The sequence below is a fragment of the Pteronotus mesoamericanus genome, unplaced genomic scaffold (genome assembly GCF_021234165.1).
Source record: "Pteronotus mesoamericanus isolate MK-2021 breed Mesoamerican mustached bat unplaced genomic scaffold, CSHL_Meso_final scaffold_174, whole genome shotgun sequence".
NCBI classification, from domain to species: Eukaryota; Metazoa; Chordata; class Mammalia; order Chiroptera; family Mormoopidae; genus Pteronotus; species Pteronotus mesoamericanus.
In genome coordinates, this window is record NW_026555309.1 from 6,074,659 (window position 1) to 6,102,135 (window position 27,477).

A 27,477-nucleotide genomic window follows, 5' to 3' on the forward strand; every position below is an offset into this window, starting at 1 on the left:
CAGGGATGAGACTCCAAAATCTGGTTGCAAACAACATTTTTAAAGTGACAGTTTTGGCAGTCTTACCTACAGATCCAGTAAAAATAAAACCTAGAACAGTTTGTTCTTAAACTATTTCTAGTACCAGTACTGTGAAGAAAGTACTGAGCTACACATAATTAAATTTATTTTTTCAAGTGACTGAAATTTTACATGTTCAAAATGAGAATTTGGGATAGGTTAAGTTATACCCTTGCCTTTGCCAAATCCCTGAAGTTCTCTCTGGCTGTCTGCCTCCCATCAGATCTTCTGATGAAGGGTGTAAGTGTACACTCATGCATTCGCCACGGAAGGGAGTCTGAGTGGTGCCTACGCTGAGAAAATGCAAAATGAGAGTTATTACTGGGAAAGTCACATGACAAAAAGTTAAAGTTTAGAATATACTGCATGCATTTGACTAAAGTGTCATCTATCTATCTTTAAATAAGCAGTATTTTCCTTGCTAATTCTTTCTTAAATGTTTATTTTTTTGAAATTAAGAGTATGCTGATTGTAATACTGCTGAGTTTTATAATTCTGGAGCACTTTTGATATAAACTTCTCAAGCTTTCATTGTTCCTGCAGAAAAGAAAGCACTCATGTGGATGAAGACATTCCAAATTCTTATTCTTGTTAATAATTTTTACTCTTAATGTAGTGACCACATTATACCAGAAACCCAAATGACCTGTTGGTGGTGGTAGCATCAGTAATCATGTGGACGCATTCTGGAAGAAACAATTCCATACAGGGGAAAAATGTTTTTGGGCTCCTGGCCTTTGAAATCTAAGGCAATGGTAAATGAAGTCTGATGCCTGAAGTCCACAGCCCCAGTCGTGGAGAAAGGCAATGTATTTAAGTAGGATTTGCTTTTATTATAGGCGGTTCTATTCTCGCCCTTCAGATCAAGGGAGAGCTAATGGCAAGAGATAAGCCCCGCCTGCACCCCATCTCTCTGCCTGCCTGTGCCTCCCTGCCCCCTCATCTCTCCCTCCATCTTCCTGCACCCTCCCACCCAGCACATGCACCCAATATGGTTTCTTCCCGCAGGCTCTGCTGCAAGAATGTCAGACATGGCAGCTCACACGCAGAGCTCAGATTGCTGTGAATGCAGCCAGGGGATGAGGGTCGGGGGTGGAAAAGAAGAACAGCGCCGTGCTCAGCTATTTCTCCACGGAGGAGCTGTCCACAGGCCTGGCTCAGGATGGATGTGCTGATGCTGCAGAGGGGCCGTTTCTCTCCACCCGCATCACATCCCCAAGTGGGGAAGCCAGCCGGCTGCTCTGCACAGAGGAGAGGTCCGGAGGGCGTCCTGACCCACTCCCTTCTACCTCCCACCTCCCGGGAATGATTCATTCAGAATCTGTCAACGTGAATATTAAAAGCTGACCACTATTACAGTCTTTTGAGGAAAGATTTTTTTCCCATTGTAAAATGGGTACTCTGCTTAAAAGACACTTCCAATGTTAAGGCACACAGAACCTTTTATGAAATAACACGAACAAAGAAAACCTCCTGGCCATCTAGAGTGGTATATGCACATATATATTAATACAGCCTAATTATATCACACTGTATATTATACTTGTTATATTTACAACATATATTCATATATGCCACTAATGTATACTTACAGGTATACCATAATTTATAGTGTCAATACACTAGGCTTCACTATTAGTTTAGTCACTAAACAAACCTCACATATTCAATTCACTAAATCATGAGGTATATGGGGGCTTCACTCATCAAATGTGGAAGAATCAAAGTCAACCAAATAGAATAATAACAAAAATATATTAACCAATGTGAATTTCACAGTGTGAACCATATCCCATAGAATAAAGATAATGATTCTGTCATCTAGAGTCCCTCTGTTGGCATGACCACTACATAATCAACTGAAGGATTCCCCAGGGGTAACAAAACTTGTCTTACGTATCGAAGAGTTAGATGAGGGCAGTGCATTTAAACAGTGAACCAAGTGATAATGGATTCATCTACTCAGAAAATGGGAGAGGTAGAAAAAAGGTTAGGCAGTGGGGAAGGGGAACACAAGAATATGAGGTACTTTCCTTTTAGAAGTAAAATATTTTCAGAAAATTGTTCAGAATGCAGTATAAAAGTTGTTTAGAACAAAACACAGAAATTTGTGTAGCACTATGAAAATTGACTCTGAATGACAATGAAAGAGAAAACCCTTTATCATCTCCTGAATATGTTTTCACAGTGACATAAATATTATTTAGTTATAAGAAAAGGAAGTGAGAAACCAATGATGTATGCAATCAACAAACAGTAGGTTGTATACAACTAAGACAACAAAAAATCCAGACACTTAATAAAAGTTTCAGTTTATTTCTTTGGAAGATCACTGCTCTCTTGTTTCCCTATCACTTTAGAGACATCAAGGTAAATAATTCAAAATATTAAGTTCTATTTAAATATAAACTGTTAGAATCATTTTTGCAAATGATTCTTACATTTATAGAGTATAATTTTTAAAGCATTTAACAGTAACATAAGTTTTGTTCAACACTTGTCAAAATACTAACCATTACTACCTACTGTTTGTTTGCAAAAATTACTTTCAAATAAAATTGCCATTGCTCTACCTATGATGGACTAGAATATCAGAATTAAATAAGTCAGCTACCTGGTGCTATTGATACTGGCATTCTGTGAAAGTCTATAGGCTTTTCATCACTGAAAAAACATTCAATTTAAAAAATTTCAGAACCAAGTTTTCATAGAACCTTAGCTGTTTTTACAATAGTTGCAAAAATAATATATTACCCATCTTGTAAAAAGTTAGAAATTATAATATGTTCCCAATAACTGAATTTGACATATTTATGAACTGTCAGTAGTCTCAATAGAAATTCAGAAAGTATTACTAGAGATTTTCATCAAAATATAAAGTCTATAAATAACAAATAATGACATATTTTATTTTTTAAAATAGAAAAATGATAAAAATATTTCTTATCATTTCTTTTTGATGAATTTTGCCTAAAGTCATCAATATTACTTTATTGTGATATCCAAATAGTAGCAGTAAATTTTTCCACACTGTCTCTGTGCTGTTGTTATATTGTTTCCAACTATATTCTGTACTATAGTTCTCAAGTTCACACTTATTTATTTTTAGGATATGAGCTTACCTTATAATAATTACATCCTTAACACTTATAAGTACTTTTTAATTAAGTGATTACTATATGAGGTATTATTTAGGTATATTATTTTCCTCCATCAGACACAGATATTTGATTGCTAGGCTGGACACAAAGCAGATCTGCTTGGCAAATGGTTTTGGAATTTTGCTCCTTTGATATCATAAAATAAGTAAACATAGTTGTCCCAGCTATCAAAAATATGTTTATGAAAACACAGGTGTTTATTAAACAATTCTGAGAAGTCATCCCACATTTCTTATTTTAGCTCTTAGAAAATAAAAAAATATGGCTTTAAAGATTTTGAGTCCTTCTTTTATTTTAAGAATTGATGTTTTAATACAGATTTTGATGACCCGATGCTGTTATCTCTGCATGGTACAATTTTTTGACCTTTGAAATTATTCATAAGCCTCAAATGTAGTCCTATGTTTTAAGTATGTCTTTGAAGTCTTTGACTAGATTCAATGTTTACAAGAATTCTCTCTCTGCATGAATTGAGCCATGTGGTTATCATACAATGTTCTCAAACCAAAGAAAAATGTAATTATGATTCATCCTAGTTCTTCAGGGTGAAAAGACAATTTGACTCAGCATTTTAGGAAATGCCAAAATATAGACGAAATTTAATTATTTTCCTAGGTTGACCTTTTGTAAGTATCTAATGTCACCTTTCTTTGGAAAACATAGGCCCTCTCTAAAAATCCAAGAGGTCATTTGGTCATTTCAACCATGGAAATAGAAGATAGATTTTCATGTCTCTAATTTTCAACCATTCCAAGGGTTCTACTGAGTAGAGAGATAATGCAAATGGACCAAAGCTCCAAGCCGGGCTTCCACAGAGAAAACCTGAGCGCTGCAAGTTCTATTAAGCTAGCTAATTTTCAGTCCAACAAGCTAATTTCCAGACAGACTCTTCTGATGTTTTCCCTCTGTTTGTAATTTGCATCATTAAATAGCTCTGTGTTTCAAAGCAGCCACGATACTAAGGTCACAGGGCTTTGTGTTAAATAGCAGCCACCTCAATTTTTTTTTTTTAAAGGAAGGAACAGGGAGCATCTGATCCTGCTGTACCATGATTTTCTTTTTTCTTAGTGGGAAGAGGCTGAAGTGTCTTATGGATCAGAGAAATTTTGCTTTGGTTCGGAGGACAGCTTTCCTCAGTGCCTTTGTGCTCCAGAAAGCAGCCCAGGATCACAGGTGGCCTTGATTATCAAGATTTTTTTAATGGTGTTCCCCTCCCTTTCCTAGAACAGCAGGACATCTCCCTGACATGAATATCTCATTTTAAATGGCACAAAATACAAAAATCTTAAAGAGCTATCCAAAACCTAAATTAAAAACAAAATCTATCATTGAACTTCAAAGGGTAAAACTGGTTAACAAACATTACTGGTACTAAGAAAGGGTTATATAGGCAAATATGTAGAGTTATGGCAGCTCATGGCCAATTTTTCCCAGACAATTTTCAGAGGACTCCTTCTAAAATGCCAAATACAGAGAAAGCAGGAAAACACCTTTTTCACTCTTAAGTGTATCTCTCCAGAATAAAATAATTTCTCTTTGTCTCTCTGGTCACAGGAATATATACTTTTGTTCATTGGCACCCTGGAGCACTATTTCTATCCTACATGCTGACGTTGGTGCTAGTATTAAAAAATCTTCAATCACAGAACTCCAAGCCATTCATATTAATGTGCCTGAGTCAAATTACCCTTTCTATTCTGCAGGGGAAAGAAAGACCATAAAATGCTCTCTGAATCCATAAGGACAACCCCATTGGCGCAGATGGGAATTTTGCTGTGAAGTGACAGCTCTGCTTTCCTGAAACGTGACCTAATGATGGCAAAGAGTTTCTTTAGAAACACCGTATTTTGTCATTGACCCATCTCTACCATATCGTTTGCTCTTGAACCATTCCATAGCAATGTTCCTGGGAAGTTAGGGTTGGCTCAGAAGAAAAACTGTCATCTCTAACAAAGAAATGCAATAGCTGTTTGTTGTGGGGCCTAATTCAATTTGCAGTATCTCTGGATTTCTATTTTGACTTGAGTTGTTTTCAGCACATTCTCTTCAAGTTACCAACACTTAGAAAGTATATTTTAAGAAATGCCAACATTTTTGCTATTTACTGAAGATGACATGCTTGGGGATTTATTTCCATAAAAATGTAGACTGCAGAAGTCAGATACATGCAGTGTAGAAGAATTCAGCATGGTTTAGGATACCACTAAAATGTAGGAAAGCTTTCACCAGACAATGACAAAGTCTTAAATGTTAAAGTTATATATGCCTATGTCTTTTCAATGTCCTTAGTTCTTCTTGTGAGAGGTAAATTTGGGGTTTATAAAATATTCCACTCTTGAGAGGAAAACTTGTTTTTTAACTATAATTCACTAATGCCTATATTTTTAAAGAAGTAATACTATTGCCCCTTCTCTGGTACCTCAGCAGTTGGTTTCTGGATTAAACATAATGCTTACCCCCTGCACCACACTGTCTCTCCCTCAGCAGAGTATGATCAGCTTGTGGGCAGGGGTTGATTCCTCTACAGCACTGATATAATGGTTGTCACATGTGCTGTTCCAATCATACATAGAATTAAAATATATTCTATTGTTTTTTTCAGAAAGGCGTCATGGCATCTTATAATAATGTCTCAGCTATATTGAAAAATTTTGTTTTGTTGAGGTAGAGGCAGGAAACTATTAAATGCCCCTTCAACAGAGACAAAATGCCAATAAGATCCATTAGTAGAATGGATTTGAAGAAGCAACAGAAACCAAATATTCATTTGTAGGCAGTGTATAAAAATGCTCAGGTGCAAACAGCCCTATGCAATTTAAATGGGTGGATTCTTGCATGAATCTACTACTCATCCTACTCAAAGGTTGTTAAGAAAATGGGAGCAGATTTAGTTAGTATCTATGTTTACTTACCTACTTAGATCCCATGGAGGAATATCAAAATATTTCAGTGAAATAAATGATGCAAGAAAGGTTCTTCTGACATATGCAAACATGGCACATTTAATTAGTATTATATTCCATCCATTAAAAGACACTCAAGATTGAAGACACAATAATTAACCTTTAATAACTTAGTGCTGCTTAACTCCTCAGGTAACCATAACTACTCCTGGTTTTCAGTGAAGACCACAAGGCAGGTCACACAGTAACAAAACTAACTTATTTTGTTTCCATACTTCTCCGTGGAACCGGGCTAAAGAACTGTGCCCGTATGTAGGTAGTCCATGTGGCTCAAAGCAGAACATACTAAACAGCTGCATTAAATAGATCATGAAATGACTTGTGGTAGATAACAGATGTGTTACTAAGGACTTCTGTTCATCCATTGCACTTAGGTGGAAGAGAATCATCAAGCTTTTGATTTTGGTCAAGAAAACTAGTCTTTAAAAAGTAATTTTTTGGCCTCCACTCTATCGGGCTGCACAGAATTTTCAAAGCAGCACAGTGTTGTAAAAATGCCCTTTTAATCAGATTACCCTTGGCGAACGTCCCAAACTCAGACTGAAGTGCAGTGCTTGTGGTTTCTCAACAGCTTACTCTAAGCCTGCACCATGGAAATAATCTACTTTTAAAACCCAGGAAACAAATCGACTGCACTAAGGACATAAGTCGCTGTCATTAGGGAGTAATTAGGCTAAACATTTTTATACACTCTACCAGCCCACATTCAAATTATATATCTCTGGCCAATAGGAAGATGGTACTTCAGATGAGTGTTCCGAACAACCATGTAGAAAAGTCAGTAAGTCCACATAAATAGAATATTAAAAGAAAGACTTAAAAGAGCTCTTGTTTCAACTTTAACCTGGTAATACCTAAATGAGGATTTTCTGAATCAAAACTGGAGAGTTTAGTCACATAACACATAGAGAAAATATTTTTTGATAGCATAGATATTTTCAAGGATCAACACATCACATGTCCCTATTTAATTTAGGCTAACATGTTTCCTGTGTTGCATACTTAATATAAAAAAACTCCATGAGAAAAAAGAATAAGAAAATAGCATTTTAATAATTTATCATTATACCATTTATCTTTCTTTAATAGTGAAAGTTAGTTTTAGGGACTTGGTGACTCACCGTCATGTTATATTGTATAATAGGACGTTACATGCTGGTGCTGGACACATCCACCCCATCTCGTCTTATCAGCCACCCCCCACCCACTTTGGCACACATGTACCTGACTAAAGTGCTTTGGCAATAGGGGACTTATGTTGTATATTCTACTTGTTAAAATGATGGTAATCATTAATGAAACTTTTCAGATTAAGTGTATGGTTTTTAAAGTCACTTCTGGGGTTGTTTTCTTTTCTTTTGGTTTTTAATTTGTTTTTGAGAATTCCAAGTGGAAAATGTCAATATTCCAATAACATGTAGAAAACATTGATTTCTTTAGTGAAAGAAGCAGAATATATATTCTCAGCCAATGGATATGAGAGGTTTATTTTTTCCCCTATAAGATTGAAAAGGGATTGGATTTAGGAATGGGCTATTCTGCTGGCCCAAAGCTCTTGTTTGAGCAATGTTTGAGTCCTATTTTGGACATTCTGCTGATAGTTTCATCTCTAATTTATGAAACATTTCATTAATCCTCAATCTGTCAGCTCTTTCTTGACAACAATAGAGGCTGACAGACAAAAGATTAAAATGTATTAAATACCCTGCACTTTAGAAGTTTTTGAAATGCTCTGTTCATTTTAATTTCTTTGTCACCTAATTTTAAACAAACTGCATTCTTCCCAATTTCTTCAGAAAGCAAGTAGACAACACAACAGAACAATTTTAAAATTCCAAAATACATACCACTGAATCTAAACACTACTGACAGGGGAAAAAAATCAAAATACAGCTACCCTTGAGCAGAACTGCTAGCGTGCACATTAAAAGCATCTCCCAGCCCAAGTATTTCAAGCATCCATTTTTTTTGTATGCTCTTCCTCCTCATCCTCAGCCTTCCCCCACCCCCCGTTTTCCAATCTCATACATAATTCATGACCTGATAAATATGCAATTTCAAAAAGTGCAGACAAGGCAGCACTGCATTAAAAAAAAAAAAAAAAAAAAAAGAGCTTGTGCTTTTTACACGCAAGTCCTGTGCTGCACTTTACGGATGACAAATCTCCTAGTATTCAAGCGCTGTATTGTGAGCGTGATGGGAGTGGGACTGTGTTCCTGGTCGGATACCTTGCTAGACCTGTTATGCACTATTTGCAGAAGAGTATAATACATCAGATATAAACATTTAAAGAAATTTAGCTAGCCATGACTTAGTGCTTGGCGCTTTACCATTGGAATTTGTTAAGGAATGGTGCAAACGTTCGTTCCCTCTATCAGGTAAGAAGAGCAGAGACCTGCAGGTCTTGCCTGGAGGAGGATTCTCCAGTGCTAAACACCGTAAGGTCTCAAGCCCCCAAGGTTGCTCCTATGCAAAAGTCATTTACTGGACACCATAAGCACATTCTTCAGAGGCCAGTTTAATAAGACCAACGGTAAACTGCTCCGCCTAAGCTTTCGTACAGGTAAAGCGCCTCTCGCAAAGCCATAGAGGGAGCAGAGCGAAGAGCGTCCATTCCGCGGACTAATTGTCTCATTACCAGCCGGAAACAAAATGGAGGCGAGACCTTTGCAAAGCGGCGCGGGGCTGCTGTGCACACGAGGGGAAAGCGTGCAGGGGGCGAACACGTTCCTTAAAGAACACGAGGCATCTAATCAGATAAATATTGCAGGTAATGTAATAAATACAGATGACACTGTATCCATATGCTGAGAACACAGAAGGAATATAGTGCTCATGGAAAGAGCTATTCTAGTTTAGCAACAGTTAAGTTTTAAAAAAAAGAAACCTGATTTCAGTCTGAAATGTAACCTTTCAAGTGTACGCTGAAATTGGAAAACACCATGGGTAAGAAATAGACCACAGCATTTAATTTGGACTGGCTAGTTGGAAGCCTATATTTACTGTACTATAATTTCAAATTTAATTAAGTCACACTGCTGACGCCAGTAGCATCAACACAGTAAAGATGATTAATTGCATGCGTAAATGAAATATAAACAGCCCTAAAAGTAACATTAATGCAGAACCTTGCACACAGAAATAGTATGATAGATTTAAGCGCAAGTGCCTACCTGCGTCTTTGAAACACATGCCAGAACTGGGATGAGGGCCCTGCATTTGAATGTAATCACTGTACCAAAAATATAACCTTTTATGGATCATTATTTTTATAAGACATGTGTCCAACCTCCCCTTTTCCTCTCCTGCGTACCTCAACCCCCAACATGATTTGTTATCTTAGAGAAGACTTTTCACACAATTTGCATTGTCATCCTATGGATTGGCTACCAGAACACAAACATGAGCTGACACACTGCAGTGGTGGGACTGGGCTGTCAAAACAAGGCAGCTGGACTGTTATATATTCCACTTAGCTTCCATTGTACTTCCACTCACAGCAGCAGTAGGACAAAGGGCCTGACAGAGCTAACCACGGATTGTCACCTTGATTTGTCCAGTCTAGCAGATATGCAGAAATGAATTATATTCTCCTGCGTATAAACACAAGCAAATAAGCTTGCAAATAGCATCTTCCAAACCATATTATCTAAAAAACATCAAGCTTCTTCATAGATACTACATGCTGCCTCGCTCAGTAGGTGAGGAAAAGCAGAAAGAACCATCCGATTAGTGAAGACACAAAAAGGCTCTCCTCCAATAATATATTCTTGACATTAGAGCCTAAACTCTCTCTGATTGAGAGATACGTCATTTGTATTCTGCTTAGCTTTTGTTTTTGATGAATACTACCACGATGCTTCACAATGCAAACTTAAATTATATTTTTGCAAAGGCTGTGCTATGTAAAGCTTAGTAAATAAAGCTGCTGTTCTTTTAAGAAAAACTACATTGAAATTTTTTTTCTTAAAAATCATAAAATGAAGGACTTCATTCAGTGTTTGGAATAATGTACTTTTTGATACACCCAAAGCCTGTCTTATTTAAATTTTACCAAATGTTAAATAATCTAAGCCTGAAAGCACTCAAAATAGTTGGCTGTTAATGAGGAAATTCACTGGAATTTTTTTTAATGCCAGTTGTTTAATTTACTACTTTACTGACAAGGTGTTTGTATACCTTTGAGATCCAGGCAGTTTTAATAGCCACAGATGGATAAATGAAGCACACTGGGTTTGGTGATTTCTTTATGAAAAGATGCCTTCAAAACCAGGGAAAAAGGGAAACTGTTTTCTACCAGCGTTTTGAAGAGGAGTAAAAGAACGTTTCTTCATTCATTAAAGAAAAAATATTGTTGTCTTCTTAAAAAAATACTGATGGAGATAACGATCATTTCACACACACACACACACACGCACACACACGCTTATGAATTCTTTCCATTTTTGTAGACAATGCAGTGTGCTTGCTGATCCCTCAAAAGACATGTTTTTGTAAAACCAGAGCCTCGTGTTTCAGAATTCTGGGGGAAACATAATGTAACCTACAGTTTTATTATTTTTTAACGGTGCCCACCTTGACAGTATGTGCAGAGTGCGTGGCTCTGAAGAGAAGCCTCGAGAAACATTTCATTTGTTTCTTTTTTTTCCCCCTGTTTTTTAATTTATGAGACAGGGCTAATCTAAAGAGGCAGTATTTAAAAACCCAAATATTGCATTTTGTATTAAGCATATTATATTCAAAATATCTACACTCAAACTATGTTCCTTTCATAAGACCTATTAATTTTGAATTTTAAATTTCACTAGTCTATTGTCTACTGCTTATACATATGGATTCTGTTCACAAGGCAACACTTGGTACCTAGTGTTTTAAATGTTGACTAGCACAAGCCAACATGATACCTGTAGTAGACAGAATGTATGAAGAAAACATAAAAACCGACCTCACACAGAAATGCAAATGTTACATGATCAAAAGGCTGCATGTTCATAGTGACGGATTCGGTCAAAATAAAACCTTCACTTTAGGGGAATCATAAGAAAATCCTGCATAACTCACTTCAGATTTATTTAGCAAAAAAAAAAAAACCCCAACAAAACCTAAATGTCCCCTCAAAATATTGTTTATTATTGTCCACGGCAAAATCGCACCAATGTGTCTTTCCTCGGAATTCTATGCAGCCAACCATAAGAGCTCTGTGCAAGTGCACCTGATTGCAGCAGAATCCGGGCTTGATGGTTACGGGGGGTGACAGAAAGGGGCCACTGGAAGTGCTATTATGCAGTTTGCATGGGGAGGTTTTTAGCACATTTCAGCTTTATCTAGTTATGCTAGGTAGTTGTGTGTGTGTGTGTGTGTGTGTGTGTGTGTGTGTTTTCTTTCTTTCTTTGCTTTTACTAGTTGTGCATGGCTCCTAATATTGAAATCCAACTTGTAGTCTGTGACTATCATTTACTTTAAGATGTAGTATTATTTGACAGATTTCAAGTCACTTTGGCATTTCAATCTGCTTTATAGTTGTAAATAAAATTCATACATTAGATCCTTCGTGCACATGGCCCTCTGAAAAAGACAGAATTCTATTTTATCCCTTGATTTTAATTGAAAGTTCTGAGATCGTAATACAAAGTACAAAGGTTTTTCTCCCAATTCATAGTAGAAATATATGCTAAGTTTAGGGCTTTAGTGGGAAAAATAAAGGCAACTTAAGAACTGTTTTCCTCAAAGCTTGTTTTTTTATGTTTCTAAAATATAACATGTACATCCTTCTTTAAAATCGAGCCTGTCATGTTATATGTGATCCTGGAATTTGGTGTTATTTCCAATTATTTTATAATAAGTCCAATTGGATCTCTGCATAAAAGGTGAAAGAGGATTCTGTAGTCATTAATGAGGTAAAAAAAATGCCAAGGTTAAAAATTTAAAGGTTTAAAATAAAAACACATACAACCAGGCATCTTTTTTAAAATCAGCGATTATGTTTAAGGGAAAAAAAAAGTTTTAACACATTTCATGGAAGACACAAATGAAATATTTGGAAACATCAGATTTTGTCCCAGAGAATTTTAATTGTTCATTCCTTCTCCCTATTACATTGTCACCCCACTCCAGAATGTTCTTTTGAAACACAGGTTAAAAGGGAGGGGTATAGGGGCATCAAATCACTGTTCAGCATTGCCCTAAACTTTCATTACATTTAAGAGCAAGGCAAGCCACGCAACTCTGCTTCCTGATATATTGTTGAGTGGGCCTTCTAAGGTTCTATTTTCCACGTAGGGTCAAGACTGCTGACATGGGATTAATCAGCTACTCCTCCTAAACCATGAATCAGAACAATTGCTGTCAGCTTCATAGGGTACAACTGCCTGGAAATAGAAAAGCTGGAAAGTGAGAGAACGTATCGGGAATGTGGAAAAGAAAATGTTAGTGCATGGTTGTAACTCCAGTTTGGCTATTTGTAATTTGCTTTAGTAACCAAATTAAAACAATGAAACATATGTGTTCAACCAAGTGATTTTGGAACATCTTTCCCCTTTTTTTCCCCTCTTTGAGATCTTGTTCATATCAATTGTGACATTTTATAAAAACTTCAGGCTCATTTACTTTCTTTTGGTAGGCATCATTTATGTTCAAGGCCACATTTAAACATGTCTGGTGACCCAGGATTAAATTCAATGAAGCCTGTGCAAAATGTGTGCAGCTCTTCTGTATACATATTGCAAAGCCAACATTGTATGTAACCTCTCCTTGAATGTTTGCATTAGAGAATTGGAAAATACTAGGTGCAAATGTCTGCATAAAGGGGAACTGAAATCCTTCACTATTAAAAAAGAGTGCGACAAGCTCCTTTTTATCCTAGGATACACTTATATTAAAATGGCCTTGCTCCTAAATGAGATTGCTTCTGTTACTAACAATGACATGAAAATGGACACATTGATCACATGTTTAAAAAAAAAACTCTTGCTTTATAAATGATAGTCATCAAAACCAAGGATTATTTTTCTTGAGGATAAAGTACCATATGCAAAAGCTTTATCTATTTATTAGCATTAGAACTGATATTTTGGGGAAAGCAAGTATTAAGACTATATGATATAATATATGATCAAGCTACATGGGCAAGGGATTAATAATAATGGTACCATAAAAATGAAATATTACTTCATTAGAGAATAGAAAAATATAGAAATTTTTCAAAGTGAAAATTTATTTTAATTATTAAGTTTAATATTATTTGATAGCAATATTTTGTTCAATTTTAAGACAAGCATGCTCAGGAAAATAGTCCTGCTATGGTTTTTAAAAATTGGATGTTTTTATGCTGATAAATTTTTAAAGTTAAAAGAATTTATTACTCAAAATGTTAAAAACAAAAATTCTCTACGAATATAATAATGTACAGTCATTTATAAATATAATTATTTCCTGGATAACCTGAGCTCTGCTTTTACAAAGCTGATTACAGATAATAAACTTATTTTGATGTTTAATGATGCTACCACAGAAGTGTTTATAGCACATGATATAACATAAAAATATTCAAATTGGCAGTAAATAGTGCAAAAATTCTAATTCCATAAACAATTCACTCAACATTGGAACAATCCAATATATTCAAATTGTATTGTATCTTAACCACATACTTAGTACAGACATGGGCAGTTAGAGGTTTGTTATTATTAAAACACACTGCAGAATTAGTATGTTAAATGAAATAAAATTGTCAAAAAAAATATGTAAAATAAAAAGTATATGTTTTGTTTTAGAATGCAATAGTAAATACTTGTGTTATACTATATATACAGTTTTATAGTCATTTTAAATGCAATATTTACTGTATCCATACAAAAATTCTTGACATGATTAAATCACTGAAGAAAAAAATGGAAGAATCTGTAACCATTTATCACAAGGATTTATTCTTCTCCAAAAGAATTGCCCTATAATGTTAAGACATTACTAGGAGAAAGTGTGTAGCTGTCATTATCCCATCTTCAAGTTTAGAACAGTATTTAAAGTATTTATACACATATAAATGTTATTTGATTAAATTATATGGGGATCGAAATTAAAACTACTCTATTTCTCCAATGAAAAATATTTTTAATTAAAAAGATGTGTAAAATTGTGTGAACATAAATTGGCCTTGCTAAAGTACCTACACAAAATGCTGCTTTTGAAAATAGCTGATTTATTTTTATCTAAATAGGATAAAAATTGATATATTCATAATTGATGAAATATTTGATTGTAAAGATAAAAGGTTATAGGGTAACTTTTTACATTATAACCATTTTGACTGTTATAAACACAATGACTGTTTAACAGTACTCTGAAAATGATTTATAAGATGTTTGATAAAATTAGTGCCAAATTTTCAAATTGTACAAAGCTGTCTAAATAATTGGTAAAAGGCTAGAGATTTTAATTATTTTTCTATTCTTAATAATAATTTTATGAGTAAAAACATAATAAAATATTTCCAAAGAATTCTCTAAATTTACCAAGTTCTATATGTATTTGTTTAACATTTCTAGGATTTATTCCAATTTGGAACATTTAGAGCTAATTTTATTTCAAAAGAGAAGCTATAATATCAATGTTATTGCCTTAATGTTTGAACAAAAGCATTATATGAAGGGATTTATATAACAAATGGTGTTCTAATCCTTTTTTGAGGAGAACACTGTGCTTATCCAGATTTAAATATTTATGATATATATTTTTTAATTTTAGTTCCAATATTATTTTTATTGAATTTATTGGGGTCACATTGGTTAATAAAATTATATAGGTTTCAGGTGTACAATTCTATAATACATCATCTGTATATTGTATTGTGTGTTCACCACCTCAAGTCAAGTTTCCTTCTATTACCATTTATCCCCCTTTTTTCTCTTTCCCCACCCCACTCCCTTTTCCCTCTGGTAATCACCCTACTATGGTCTGTGTCTATGAGTGAACTGATAAAAGGTGGTCAGAGATGAAAACACATGTCATGAATCTCAGAGAAAAATCAGGGTAACTAAGAACAAGATGAGCAGGTATAAGGCTTAGTATTATACCTGAAGACAATTTCTGCAAGACAATTGCTCCAGAAATGCAGAAGTGCTCACAGAGTGTGGGGAGAGGGAAGAGGCACGGAGGGAGGGAAGCAGTGGAGGGGTGGGTCTTGATAACCTTCAGTAAGGCAACCAATTCATTGATGTGACTCCCACCATTCTTCCCAGAATGATTTGCACTCAGAAAGGCTGGACACCTAGATCAAAGCCACACTCAGCCTCCGGACTCTTGCTAACTTGTCCTCAATTATAAATGACCTTTAGGCAAAGAAGAAAAAGAAATATTTCTTTACCATTAAATGGAACAAAATCAGTATTTTCAAATTGCTGAGTACACATGCACAGCTAAATTCCAGACTGTTTTTAATTGCCTTTTTGCCACCTACATTTCATCTACTTTCTGCTTACAATTTGGGAAGTTTTAAATTAATAAGTATCCCTATAAAGTATATAATCAAGGCTTACTATAATTTAAAATCACATTTTAGTCATGTAAAAGAATCAAGAGGCATGTATGAGGATTTATAAAAAGATGTTTTTTTCTGTATTTGTAACTTGATATAAAACCTTGATTTCTTCTAATAAAAATAATATCAGAAAAGTTGTTAATCATATGAAAACACAAAATACTATTACCATTACTTGAGAAAAAATTCCTTAAACTATTTGTTTACCAAATATATGAATGATACCTCAAAACTTAAACTGTAGAATATAATTTAAAGAAGAGAATTCTGCTGACCACCTAAGAATTTTTTAAATAAGTATCTGGAAAGGACTTTGGTGATATTAAAATTACTTTTAGCTTTATGTGATATTTTGTAAAACAATAAATAAAAATTTTGGTTAAATGCTACTCTAAAAATCCACAAGAAAGAAACAGAACTATTACAGGATAATAATAGTAATGTCAAACAAGAATGTTTAAGTATTAGTACACTCCCTCTAGGTAGTGTTTGGTTAGTAGAATTTGTGTTATAATTAGGAATTTAGTCTCAGAGACTCTAAATCACATGACTGATCTAGTCTCTACTCAAATCATTGTTTGAATCTGTTAAGAATGATTTTAAAAAGGTTCTCCATCTTTTAAAAAAATATTTTTGTCTTTCTTGCTTTAATCTAGAGATTAACGCTGTAAAAGTTTTCAAAGTCCTTTTTATTCAAAGAAAAAACATCTTTGTAACAATTTTTTTTTATTTTTTAACCATTGTGTAAAATATGAAAAAAATAGGAAAATGTATAGGAAAATAAATAATCTACAATCCTAAGAACCATAGGCAACTATTGGAAATAGTTTCAAATGTTTTGTTTCAGTCATTTTTCCTAGAATTTTACTCTTTATAACAAGTTTTATTATAAATTTTACATAATTTGGCATTCTACATTTTTGTTCTAAAGTATGTTATTAGAATTTTCTCACATCAATGCAAGCCCTTTGTAAACAAAATTGTAACTATATGATAATCAATCATATGAAAATGCTACCTAAATCACCTTTAGAGAAACAGGGAAGGAAATTTGTTATTTAGATGAAGTTATGGCAAATACTTTTGTGGAGATAATAATTACCTTTGGTTTCTTTTTCTCCCCTTTTACTTTTATAGGTTAGAAATTTGTCAATTATTTAAAACAAAATGTAAAAATAAAAAATGCTGAGTTATAGTGAAAATGTTTATCAGAATAATAGCGCAGCTTTAACAACACGTCTTGCCAAAAAGCTTCCAGTGCTCCTCCTCACTCAGGGGCATGTGAGAAGGGCTGTAACAAGAATAGCTGAGATTTGCTGGAGCCAAAGCTAACAGAAAGGAGAATTTGCAGGTTTAAAAAGGTAATGCTTTAATCTTACATTTATTCAGAGCAAACCACAGATGTGCAGTGTAATCATTTGCAAATGTCATTTAAAAAGGACACATAGCTATGCATTCCATATTCGTTTCAGATAACCTCGTTGTTTTGTATGCTGCAATGATATTTGTGTCAGTGTGTGAAGTATGCACATTCACCTCAAAATGTAGTGAGAATTAAAATCACAGGAACTGCTAAATAAAATAATGAAGAAAATGTGCAATGAGGTGTGTAAACAAGGTGTCCATTTTAGGAATACTTAATGTCTCAGGTAATATAAAGGTTTCCTTTCTTTGCCTCCTTTCTCACTACAAAAAAGTCTCCTCCATGAAAGCAATAGTCCCATTTACATCAACAGGGTTTTACAGGTGTCTAGGAACAACTTGCTGAGAAACCAACAAAATGCCATCTTTTTTTGATAGTGTCTCAGACATACAGGCATACATTTTCTCTTCTTTCACTGATCATTCTAACTGAAATGACCTGATGCTAAAGAGAGTGGAACTATCTTGAAATAAATGTAATGATCATTTTAACACTCATCGAATTTTTTATTTAATTGAATAAGCTATTTTGCTTAATTGATCAATTTATTTAGTTTAGGGAATGTATCCTGAATGTTTGTGTGCATGCATATGCGTGTGTTTTGAGAGACAGGATAATGGGAAGGAAAGCTGCGTGCCTAGGAAGAAGTAGAAATGACCACAGATGCAGAAATAAAACACACAGGCATATCTGAAACTTTGATTACAAGTGTCAACTGTTTCTCACATGTTTCAACTATAAAATGATTCTGGCACCATTACTTGAGAGAGCCAAAGTATATGGAATCTGCATGTTAAAGATGTAAATGGGCTATTAACTCTGGTCTTTCTCACTGGAGTTTATTTTCAAAGCCAAGTGCACAGGATATACTTAGAAATATGGTATGATATATCCATGCTTACAAAAAGGAACAGGGTTGATTTACACGATTCTACAAAAATGAATATATTCTAAAATATGCCCTCTTGGTTGTTTTACTTTAATATGAAAAAATAATCTAATCTCTGCTTGAAAGATTATGTAATATATTCATTTATTTAAAATTAGGATACACTTGATATCATGTGATTTCCAGACATTCAGAGCAGAAAAAGAATTATGAGCCCAAGCACAAATGAGGGTATAAACTTGACTATCTCTGTTATTGCAGCCTCATTTTATAAAGTAACAAAAGTACTCATTCTTCAACTAATGAAAAAAGTAATAGTTTACATTTTTCCCAGCAAATCATCAAACGAAAGAATGAGCACTACTAAATTTGAAAAAAAAAGTAAAAAGTAAAGATGTTCCTTTCTGCTTTCTTTGGTGGTAAAAAGGGAGATAGTTCTTTTTCAATTATTTTGTACCAGAAAGTTAAATTTTATGTTGTGGGTAATTTACTTACCTTCTATACTTTATGGACTTAGAACATTTCAAGGAATGTTTCATTTCCCCCCTTTTCCCCATATCTCACATATAATATGTGATAGAAACTTTTGAAATGCTGCTCTTTTCACATGAGGCCAATTCCTTGGAAATAGACTCTTTGTTTTTCTAAGAGAATGCATGTGTAAATTAAAAATTCATATCTCAGTCTAGTAAAATATATTCAGTGTTTTTAAAACTCTCATTAAATACCTTTTTTCACTTAGATCTTTCCTTCTAAGATGTTAAAAGCAATCCCATCGGCAGATCCCATTCATGTACCATATAATTGTTTCCTGATTTGGGTACCAAAATTATATAAAACGTAAGAGGTTAGCCTGAAGTAGTGACATTAACCTAACAAATAATTCCAAAATTACATTTTTAAATAAGTCCTTTCATTCAGGGGCATCACCTCAAGGATCTGTGTTTACTCCATTTGTGTGGCCATTCTTCTCCTCAAAATTACCTTTTTGATGGGCATCTTGTTTACAAATCTGTCAAATTATTATGTATCGAGAGGATTTGTTATATCATTCAATGTCAATATCGGTAAACAGAAAGGTGATCTAGCTTGTTTGAGGTAAAGAAGAGAAAGAAAAATACAAAAACAAAAAACCTAAGAGACTGGGTATTATAATAATGTGACCAGTCTTCTTGTGTAATTTATGAACATACTCAGAAGACAATTCTGAAATACGAGTTTCAAAAGTAATTTTGATCAAAGACATTAGTATTGGTGAACTGGATGTATCAGCTCCAAGATAGCTCATTTGAAGGACGATACTCATTTGGATATATGAGGTCTGTCCGGAAAAAGTCCAGCCATGTTAATATAATGAGAAGGGTTTGTGCAACATCAATTTAATCTGGCAGCCAAGGAGAGTGGACTGGACTGTTCATGTGTGAACAATGACAACTTCACTGTACTAGTCAGTGGGGTGGTAGGTGCCATTGAGGGAGCATGTGTACTTTGTTGCCATCACAGTTAAAATGACTGAGTAGAGCAACAAATCTGCATCAAAGTTTGCATTAAGTTTGAACATTCCTCTGCAGAAACTATTCAGATAATTCAGAAGGCCACAGCTATGGGCAACTGGTGACTGGCAGCTTCATCATGACAACATGCCCACCATGCATCACATCTGATGCAGAGTTTTTTGGCAAAATGTCAAAACATCCAGATGACTCAGCCCCCACTACAGTCCAGATTTGCGCCCTATGACTTCTGGCTTTTCCTAAAACTAAAATCACCTTTGAAAAGGGAGAGATTTCAGACCATTCACCAGATTCAGGAATATACGACCAGGCAGGTGATGGTGGTTGGGAGAACTGTGTGAGGCCCCACGATGACTGCTTTTACCAGAACTGAGGCATCATTGTCCTACATACAATGTTTCTTGTATCTTGTATCCTCAACAAATGTCTTTTTCATAGTACATGGATGGATACTTTCTGGACAGATCTCTCACATACTCTTTCATTTATGACCACTTAGTAATGCTTTGTATGACCTTGCCTGCATCTTTATCTTGAAAGATAAAAGCATTATGAACAGCACAGTTAAAAAAGGCAGCAATGGTATATTCTGTAGCTTAGGTCCCAGCCACTTGACTCTTCTCCCACGTTTGTCATTTGTAAACATAGCTTCTGCACTTGATTCCCAATCATTGGCTTTTGCCATCAGAGTCCTTTGTTTCATCATTTTTTCCATTAGTCCAACAAGAAAGTCAGTCTTATCACCTTAGCATAATGATTATAACATCCCCCCATAAAAGGCATTATCCTGTTTAGAATACTCAATTCATATATTTAGACGTGGCTTTGAATAAATTATTGTTTCTCAAACCAAAATAATCCGTAAGGGAATAAGAGTCTCAACCTTGGATGGTAGTGTATAGTTGAAGAACATGTCATAGGTAGTGAAAATAGTTCCACAAAATCCCTTGTAGTAATATTTTGATCAATGCCCACTCATTGGTTTAAGGTCACCATCTGAAGGTGACAGCACCCGAAGTGCCCAATTCCTGATACGTGTGTCTAAAAGATTTTCACAAAATTTTATTTTTATGCATCTATTTATTTTGGAAATACAATTATGAAAGTTTAAATGTAATAACTGTAAGTTACCTGATTGCTTTCTACCAGAGAATAATCTCTTACTCGGAGGTAAAAATCAATTCAGAATAAAAGCTAAATTAAAGGGCATACCATATCTTTGTTAAATAAAATCATTTTAAAAGAAATATTGTAGTTACTCTCAACTTTCATTCCAAGGAAATGGGTTATTAAAACACAATTTGTTGCTGGGAGAAATTGTTATTTTAACGACAAAAGTTTAAAATGTGAAAGAACTAATGTTATTTTGATGCATTGGAAAAAAGGAGGAGAGAAACACAAACTTGAAAATACTAGATTTACCAATATATAATTATAAACATTTTTTTCTGCTGACCTGAATTAGTTAAATAGCCATGGATTATATAGGACACCGTCTGGCCAGGGAACTATCAAATCCAGTGATATATTCTCCTGGGCCAATTTCTTATAGGTTTGGGTACTTTGCAAAATAACCATGTGGGACATTTTAATCTCTCCTTTTAATTCCCTCTTGCTTTATTTTACTTACACAGAGGACCTATGAATTTCATTTGAGGATAACCTTTATAAATGTGCTTTAAAAATTCTTCATAACTTATTAATATGTTGTTTCATCCCCCAACCATTAAGGATTTAAAGCCAACTTCAAGAACTGCTTCCCTATGTCTAGGCCTCAGTCATCTTCTGAACATTTTAGGCAGAGCTTCCTTCCCCCCTCTCAGATTTCCTAAACATTTTTTATAACAGCAACATTAACAAGGAAAGTTCTAAAAATATGGGTGGTTGATAGGATATTTCCAGAACAAGAAGGAATTTAGCAATCACTTAATTTAGTCTAATCCTATATTCTGTATATGAGGAAACCAAAACCTAAAAGTAGAAGGTGACTTGTTGAAGGTCACTTGGCTTATGAGTATCAATAAAGTGTTAAGAATTTTTGTAATCCATGTGTGTTAGGACATACCACCCTACTCCATGGATAGCAGAGAGAGAACTATAGCCTCTGCTTCTTGATCTCTTTGTATTTAGCTGATCCAATGCTGTTTATTATCTGAAGAGATTTGGAACTGGTTTTGTTCGTTTGTTTATTTTTTCTGATTGTGAAAATATACATTTTTTTCTCAAAGGAATTAAAAAGGAGTCAAAACTAAAATAGGTTAAGTTTTTTAGAAGTCAACCTAAAATAGGTCGGCTCCACACTGGAGCTGATTCACAACTTTTCCAGAGCCGCCAGTGTGCCCTCCTTGCGAGCAGCGATGGTAGCCAGGAACAAGCTTGTCCTGGAGCCAGTGCCAGCACCAACGCCAGTAAGGGGCTGGGGGTGTGTGATGGGGTAGCAGGCTGCCACGGGGCCGACTTCCGCAGTGAATCCTTTAAGGAAACCACAGGGCTCTTCAGGATGGCCATTGTGTTTCTTATTTGGGATTCTGTTTATACTGCTACATTAGCATAGATTTTCCTTAATGAATGCTTTGCAGCTGAAAGATGGTGAGAGATATACTATGTGAATCTTTTTAATATTAGTTCATTAAATTAGAGCCGTTCTGACTTGCAATGAGGCCTTTTCCTTTTGATGTTATGCTCAGGTTTGCCAATAATGTCCATGACAATACATGTGTGCCCTGCAAAGATGATCTTTTTAATCAAAGTCATTTAGTGTTAGCACTCTTGTGTAATACTGTGAGAGTTTTGCTGTCAGGTTGTATAAACGTTAACATAAAAATCTGGCTAATTCATAAAGTGCATGCATTTAGTTGAAACCATTTTTTTCCCTCAAACTCAGTGACACTACTTGCTAAAAAAAAGTACATATTTTGCTTAAAATACAAATGTTAAGTAAGAGTGTTTTCCCCATTTTCTTATAAGTGATTGGGGGCGGGAGGGAGACTCCTTTAGAATCCCCCGGTGGAAAACCAAAGGGAAAACATCACCACATTCTTGATGATTATATTTACTAAATCACTCCCAAATTAGATGCTTTAGAAACAACATGCTCCACAAACAGCAAATACTCAATTCATGCATTGCCTGAAGGCTTTGGACTACATTACCCTACATATCCATCACAGGAACAACAGAATAAAATGATTCTGGAAGGTTAGGAAACTCAAATCCACTCAGCCACTTTTCACAAAGAATATTTGGATAACCAAGGCTGATGCAAATATTTGTTACTAGCCATTATGACAAGCTGGGGACATTCCATGATCTTATTAGTATCTAGTCATTCACAGTTTGCTTTTTTCATATCAAAACATGCACACAGATAATAGGAATAAATTGTTTATTTCCCATGTTACGAGGCAATTATAAATATTTTAGCAAAAGGGTTATACTCTGCCAAGGTTAGAATCTAATAGAATAATTCCAGATGCAAATGCCATTGTCTTGTAAGCTAATGCTGGTGTTCCCAAATAGTCCTTATTTGATAGGCTTCTAGAGAAAAGACTTAGAACAGAATAAAGTATGCAACAGCTTTAAAAGAGCTGATAGCTTATTACTTCTCAGTTCTGTAGGATCTCCTTTGTTTTTTTTCCCCGCTGACCAGTATTCATAGGAAATCAGGTTTCACACTGCACATAGCTATTGACAGCTGAGAAATACCTATTTCAGTTTAAGAATAACATTGAAAGAGTTACCAACTACTTGTTTATCTTACCACTTTTATTGCATAATGCTTTTAGTGAACTCTGCCTAGTTTAGCATTGTAGGCAACTTTCTCCATTTTTTTTTTATAATTTACATAATGGTTTGCATTAACAAAAACATAGAATTTGTTAACAGGTTATATCATGATTGAAAAATAAAAAATGTAGTTACAGAATCATGGAACTAGAAGGGGCATGAGGACTTACTAAAGCCAACTGTCCCACTCTAGAAGTCAAAGAAAATGTGCCAGTGAAATAACACAATTTGGCCTGAAGTAAATTTTTGGCAGTAGAGCCAAGACCAAGCACCAGTGACATGAAATATACTGGTTGATATGGTGCACTTTATACCACTTTCACCTTTGTCGTTCCGGAATGTTTCTTTTTTCAGAAGAATGATGAGAAGAGGCTACCTGATGGCCTTTTTCTGAGTATATCAGACACACACACACACACACGTACATTTTATGTATAAATACAATTATTAATTGACATAATAAGGTGCAAGAGCTAAAACTATATCACTCTCACCCCACCCCCACCCAACCCCCGCCCAGATAAAGAAATTCTAGACAAATAGAGAATAAGCTACTAAGAAACACTGAGAAAATAAGCATGAGACCCATTTTATTTAACAGTTCTCATTGGAGTGGCAAAAATATTTTAGTAGGTTTATTTCTTTATTTCCAAAGGCGTACAAAGGTGAGGACTTCCCATCTTTAATGCGCAATACAACGAAATGGCAATTTTCCAAGAGCTGTGAGACTGCAGCTAATTAGCACATTAATTTAAATAAATAAAATTCTCTTTGCTGTTCCCCAGTGTTCGGCCTCAGAAATGCAACAAGATGAATGAACATGACAAATCAAAGTGAAATGTACAGGCTTAAAAAAACAGATACAGAAATAATCCCTTGACTTTATTCCAACTTTTCTGACTCTCCTTCATCAGTGCCATTTTTCTTCAGAGTCCCTAACAGTGCAATCATTCTGCCAGACTTCAATTCTAAAGACAAGTTCACAGAGAAGAGTACACTCATCTCTTTATCCCTGGAGTTGGCCTCCTGGCTCAAAGAGCCAAGACCACAACTCAAGAGAATAACTTTCATTTATTCTTATATTTACTTTCAATTTTTTGTCACATTATTTTCTTTAAATAAAAACAATCATTTTTTCTCTTTTTAAATTGTTTTATTTACACACACAATATTCTTTTAATCATTTTTAGTTTTAACAAAAGTTTGTGGTTAACCCAATTAAAAAATGAATATTGTCTCAAAGCCAAGTCAGTAATTCAAAAGAAATTGCTGGTTGACTACAAAAGCAAGGCCCTAATTTCCAGGAAACGCTTTGTTCAACTTATCTTTAAAAATAAATTTAACGTAACAAGTACTTTAAGATATGCGTATATGTATATACGTTTATTTTTACATACATACATGGCCTGTCCGGAAAAAGTCCATCCATGTCAATATAATGAGAACGGCTTGTGCGATATCGATGTAGCCTGGCAGCCAAGGAGAGGGGACTGGAACACGCATGTGGGAACAATGAGGACTTTACTGTACTAGTCAGTGGCTGTTGAATGAGCATGTGTACTGTGTGGCCATCACATTCAAAATGACTGAGTGAGGAGAGCAATGAATCTGCATCAAATTTTGCATTAAGCTTGAACATTTCTCCACAGAAACTATTCAGATGATTCAGAAGGACACAGCTATGGGCAACGGGTAGTTGGCAGCGTTATCACCTCTCATGTAGAGTTATTTGGTGAAACAACAAATCACCCAGGTGACTCAGCCTCCCTACATCACAGATTTGGTGCCCTGAGACTTAGCGCTTTTCCCAAAACTAAAATTGCCTTTGAAAGGGCGATTTTAAGACTGATGATGAGATTCAGGAAAACATGATGGGGCAGCTGATGGCAGCTAGAACTGTGTGAGGTCCCAAGGTGCCTCCTTTGAAGGGGACTGAGGTGTTATTGTCCTATGCACAATGTTTCCTGTATCTTGTAACTTCTTCAGTAAATGTCTCTTTATTTTTTGTAGTACATGGATGTATACTTTCTGGACAGACCTTGTATATCTGGCTATCCCTTTGGTAGGATACAGCTTGTAAGAACATAAGTAGTAACCTTTGTTATGACACAAAGGAGTAAATTTAATTTTATGAAAAATGGAATAAAATATAAAGTAAGAAAATGCATTTATATAGTAAAGAAATGCTGTTTTATGAGATGTTTATCATGGATGTGTATCTGAGTGTATATATTGTTATGTATTATGTATTTCTTACTTGTGTCATTATATGTAATCATTCTTGTAAGAGTTGGGAAGATCTTCCAATAAAGCAGCATATATGGAGTATAGAAGAAAGTAGAGCCTGGACTAGATGCTGTAATGCAACCTTTAATTCCTATGTTTAATAAATATTTATCATAGCACAACAGTGAACAAGAGGAAGTATGTAGAATTATAAAATTTACATTATAGTGGAAAATCAGAAAATAAACAAGTAGACAAAATGTGATATATGTGATAGCACATATTTTTTGAAGGATATTTTTTGTTTTGTTTAATATATCTGAAAAGAATGCATGTACAAAGAATTGAGACTTGAGAAAGCATTGGTTCTTTTTTTTATAATGCAAAACCAAATTTATTTGTATACACAACAATGAAGAAAAGCAGTCTTCTGTCAAATGGAGAAGATTAAGATTCTTAAGTAGTTGATTTTGGGATCTACTATAGCCGGGAAGGCAAGGCTTGCTTTATTGCCTTCAGGTGTTGGACTTTATCTGCCATATCAGCAGGCTTTTTAAATGGGTCTTCCTGCTGGGCCTGCTTTTCTAATCCCCTATGATGTAAAGCTGGTGTTCCAGGGAGCTTGTGTTCTTCTTCTGTTTATCCAGGTACTTTCCCATGAAACGTTTGAGATCCTTATCACTGTTGTCTGAAGCCACGGTCTTCAGGTCCTAAAGAAGCTGGGTTAACTTGTTTTCCATCTCCAGAGCAGATTCTAGAGCCTTTAAGCCAGTTCCCCAGTTATCTATATCAGGCTTCCTAATCCCTGAAAGACAGATTGACCCTCACATCTTAGATATTTTAGGAAGTGCTTCCCATGTTCCCTTTTCACCTCAGCTTGGTCTTTGAAGAATGCGGCAAAGAGAGGTGCTTTCCTGTCTTCATTGTAACAACCAGCCATAGATAAATAAGCATCACTGATTATGTTTATATGTGATATATGTGATATATCTAGTGATGAGTGCCATAGAGATAAAAAGAAAAAGATAACAAGATTAAAGAGAAAACCAGGAGTAGGACGGGTCTATTGAAATACATCTGTTAGAGGAAGCTCACTGTGGAGGTGACACCTGATTAAGAACCTGAATGGGTGAAGAAGAGCATTTCAGCCAAGGGCACAACAAAAGTCTCAGAGGTAGGTGCAAGGTTGGCATGTTTTAAGCAACTGCAAGAAAGTCAGTATAAATGGACTGAAGTGACAAGGCAGGGAATGGCTGGAAGGATACAAAAAGAGAAAGAGGTAGCTGCCAGTTATGTGGGACCTTAGGATTTCATCGCAAGTATGACGGTGAAGCTGCATGGAGAACTAGCACAAGATTTTCATTCCTAAAAGGGTGCTCTAGGTACTATGTGAAGAACAATGTAAAAATGTGATGGGGTGGGGGAAGAGAGAGAGAGATAGGGAAGGAAGAAAGGAAGGAAGGGATGGGGGGAGGAAGGGAGGGAGGGAGGGAGGACAGGCAGGTGGAAGGGGAAGAGAAGGAGAGTGAAAGGGAAAAGAGAGACATATAGTATGAAGCCAGTAGAAGTATAGGAAGACAAGATGACAGTAACTCAGTGTAGAATGGCAATGATGGAAGGGCGGGAAATGGTTAGAGTTGGGATATATTTTGCTCAAAAGGACTTTCTGAAAGAATAAGTGATGAGTATGAAGGAGATATATGAAGAATGAATTTTTAAATTTTTGGTTCTAACAATTCTATGAATGGCAATGGACTCTCTTACTGATATGTGGAAAGCTGGAGGAGGAGACAGTGGGTGATTGGGAAATTGGGCACTTCTGCTTTTTCTTCTATTAATATATTACCATTACTACAGCATTCTAATAAACACTGATTCAACAATGGGTAGGAACCAGTCTCTGTGTTAAGTTAAAATAAA